Genomic DNA, 4,542 nt, shown 5'->3' with positions numbered 1-4,542 from the left:
TCTCGGGGCGAGAGTGGCGCGAGCCCCCGAGGCGCGGGCTGCGGCGCTGCGGCGGCGCCGCCCCTCGATCCGCCCCTGGGAGTGCCCGGGAGCCGATTGGCGCGGCCCGGCGGCACTGCGGCACCGCGGCCCCCGCGGCCCGGCGGCCCGGCTCCCCCGGCACCCCCCGGCCGAGCAGCCCCGGGGGTCCGGCCGCCAGTCTCCGGCCGACCGCCAGCTAGTGACCGCCGGACTCATACGAGCGTCTCAAGCCTGTTTGTTATGGAGGAGTGTTCTCACGTTATGATCTTCGTCTCGATAACATCTTAAGGTCGTCTAACTGCCAAGAGAGCCGTCCGTGTGATGTTTCATGACCTATAGTGAATATTCTTACTTATCGTGATAGTTGTAGACATTTATCTCCAGTAACTTGTGACTCGATCCGTAGTCGAGGACTGTCTACACTCACCACAGACACGACTACATCTGATTCATCTGTAACCGTCAAGTGCTAGGAACCGCAGTACACGGGTTCATAAGTTAAGTGGACCACTGACACAGTGATGATCGTCAATGATAACGTTCCTAAGCATCAGGAACATGTCTCCGGTCGCTATGACGTGACATGAATGTTATGTGTACCTGTATATAGCATTATGTATGTCCTCGTAGACCAACGATGCACATTAGGAACTCTGTTTTTCAGATATTGAATGTAATCATTAATTTCACTAGTCTTAGTGTATCTAACAATTGTTTAACGAACGGTTCAGTCAAAGTTTTTATTTGGACGCCCCGATGTGATCTAATCAGACGACATTCGGCCGAGATTCAGTACAAACTGTCGTTTGGAATATTTTTTTCTCCTAACCTTACGAAGCTGTATAAGTATGTAATAAACGATATAGAATTGATGATTTTGTCTGTTATTTGCCTTTTACTCCTTTAAATATAAAATGATTGCACAATCTGCTTTAAATAACCTTTATATTGATATCAGTGAACTTGTATCCAACGCTACTTACATCAGTACTATTAAAACAAGTTTTTCGTCTCATAAAATTTATTAATAACATATAACAGAGACGTGGAATGGCAAACTGTCAACGCGCCGTCTGTAGGTAGAGTGACGACGGCGACTTATAATAAGCCTATTAGCACACATCCGGCTGTGGTTCGAGGTACAGTTTGTCTTGATTTTTAATGTTCAGCGTTACTTCCAGTAATGAGTAATATCTTAGAAAATGGCTGAAGCCAGTATTTATAGTTTTATAATTAACTATAATCAGTCCTTAAAATAATTCTAAGGATTATAGTATATTATAATTAGTACGGCACAGATGGCGCCACTTGTAACACTATCTCATTTTTATTTTAAACATCTCAGGTCTCGTAACTAATCATTCATGCTTTCGGTTTTGGGTCGATCTTATTTCTTTTGTTTTCCGAGTCAACAGTTAGTTAATTTTCAAAACCAGGTTTGTAGTAATAACACGGCAGACATTAAATTTAAATTAAGATATAATAAATACATATTTGTTTAATATCAGTGTATTAGTTTACTGACTTTTTTTATTTAGGATAAATAAAAAAACAGATTCTTTTTTTTATCATAATAACTACTTTGCCACTTTATCCATCTCTCTCCTGAAGACTACCACATTTCCAGCTACCGTCAACTCCTGGCTTCCCCTTACATACAAAGTCGCAGTGTAATGTATTGGTTGGGTTCAGCGTGTTTGAGTAACAAACTAACTAACATATATTAAAGGAATCGGACGGAATGAGTGTTCGTGGCGGGTATTTTTAGGAAATACGTTCTTTTAATTACTTTTGAAGAGAGATATCTATCCAGTAGGTTATTTAATTACCTCATTTATATATAAATCTGTTGATTTTTGAGGAATCTAATTATTTTTCCAAAATAAAATAATATTAATTAAAAATAAAAAGTGTTTCTTGTCGGTTTGAAGACAGACATTTTATGAAATTAAAAAATCTCCTGAATCAGCTTTCCTTGTCCATAAAATGTTCTTATATTGGAATGAATATGTGAAAAAGTGCAGCCCGGAACCGAGATCTACTAGCTGTAGGTGTGCTTAGTGCGAGTGCTGCATCGTCAGACTTTAGACGAAGCGTTCTCCGTATCAATAACCTCCCTACTACTGTAATGTGCTAATATGAATGAACGAAAAAGCTGTTAACGTTCCTTATGTAGCGACGACTGACACACTCGTGGTAAACATACCTACCTACTGTTTCGTTCCGAAGAATTGTAAACTATGTATACCACTGTTTCAAATGATTGTTAAATAATTTTTAAATTTACATAATTATTCTTCATTAGGTTCACATCCCTGTAAACATATAACGAATTTAATGTAATAAATCTGAATTATTATAATGACATAGTTTTTCATTATCTTATATGAAAATCGGTACGGAAATTATATTAATATTATTATTAAAATATACCTCCATACACATACATACATACACTGACACTATCTATTGAGGAGATTCCCGGATTGATACCTGGATACCTGGAAGAGCTGTGTCTGCGGCCAGCTGGAGGTGGACGCCTGACGAGTGACGGTTGGTTTCGTTTAAAGCAAAACTCTACAAGCTGATCAGAAATATTACTTGACTGACTCACGTCACAATCTTCAGAGGATGAACTGGTTAGTAAACTTACTAGAAAACGAAAGAGTCCATTGATTGTCAGGGCTTCCACTTTAAAGTTGACCTGGTGTGGACGCAGTGTCGCGTTGAACTCCTTACATCTGGTCACAGACGTTCCTGTTGGACTATAACTCTTTCAGCTCAATGTAACTGTATGCGACCCTGACACGAGCTTGGAATGTACTGATGACGTCACCTTATGTGAATTGATAAAAATAAAAGGTGCGAGGAAATGAAAAGAAAACGTTCTCTCTTATTCATCTCTTTTCTATTACATTTTCCTAAACTGAGAAAAAAACAAACGTTTATTATATTAAGGTATGTAATATCTTATTGCCTATTCTCTCTCTCTCTATATATATATAATCTGTCGACTTATTTCATCAGATCGTTATGTGCTTAAAAGTTAACGTTTTCAACCGGCTGTATAGTGTATCTCGGTTGAGAGATTTGTTTTATTCAGCAATCATTATGATTGGTAAATGAACAAGCCTCAAGTTAAAAGATATTTAAAAATAATGTATTCCGACTTGTAGTAAAGAAGCAAAGTTAAAATTGCCACTGACCTAGATTCACTAACAAATTTTTAAGATAATTAGGTAAGTCACGGCTTAGCAAGTAAAATTTATTATACAATCCCGTAACTGCAGATGAAAATTGAGTTAAATTCACTTGAATGCAGTTTAAATATGAATCTCCTTAACCAGGCTCCGCCCGGCTTCGTCAACATTGTTAATATGTTTACAAATCTTCCGTATTTGTAGAACAGACGTCACGAAACACAGTGTCATTGAAATATTTGTCTTATTACGATCTTTATTTTATACTAAATGTACATTATCAACATATATTAAACATGGGCTCGGTGGCTGAAAAAAACACTAAGCTAATTTAATTGTAGTCTCACCTAGATTTATTTATATATTCCTCGCGAGTTTCGCTCTACGGACGAAGACTGGCGTTTCATTTATTTCCTACCAAAGAGCAGCTGTGAAATGAAATTATATAAAAATAACCTACAAAAAAAAATATATTTTTAAATTAATTGGAAAAGTTTGCTCATTGGTTTTTCTGTTCATATATTAATATATATTTTTCTAAATACTAGATAGTACCTAATGTCAGATGATTACATTTTTTGTAACTAAATATAATAATCATGATAATAACTTTGATTGCATATGACCCTTACAGGTATCGCTTATCGCACTAATATAAAAAAATGTAATGTTCGTTTGTCTTTAAAGGTAACTACAGTGCTGGTAGAACACGTTATAAGATAAAGATGCATTCACGTACAAAGTCACAGTCATATATCAGTAAGACCTACGATGTCTGTAAAGAACATAAGTTTGGACCATTATAAATGTTACTATAAAAACTAAACAACACTGAAGTGTACATGGCCGAGATGGAAGAGACGGAAGAGATGGAAGAGATGGCTGCACATTGGATAAGATTCGGAACGAAACGCGATAGCTGCAACTTGCAAGCAAATTACCGTGTCTGATAAAGTTCCTAATCGTTTATATACATTATACACAAGCAACGTCGCAAAAGTTGCTCAAAAGGAGATTGATAGGTAAAGGTATGAGTATAAATGTAGTTCACACACTCAGCTTGACAGAGGAAGACCGGATATTGGAAGATATGATCCCGCGGAGTGAGAAAAGAGAAGGATGTAGGCTGTAGCAACCGTCCATCGAAAGACATTCATTAAATACTTTTAATATAAAAAATAACTTTTTTCTATATCTATATAAAAAATATATATCTATATAAAAAATAAATTACGTTTCATATAATAGTTTATTATTTAAATCTCTATGTTTGTAGCAAATATATGTATACCTACCTAATGTTTTTAATAAATGATTACAA

The sequence above is a fragment of the Danaus plexippus genome, assembly GCF_018135715.1.
Source record: "Danaus plexippus chromosome 18 unlocalized genomic scaffold, MEX_DaPlex mxdp_20, whole genome shotgun sequence".
In the NCBI taxonomy this organism is placed as follows: domain Eukaryota; kingdom Metazoa; phylum Arthropoda; class Insecta; order Lepidoptera; family Nymphalidae; genus Danaus; species Danaus plexippus.
The sequence above is the reverse complement of the archived record's forward strand: the minus strand, read 5'-3'. Positions refer to the sequence as shown.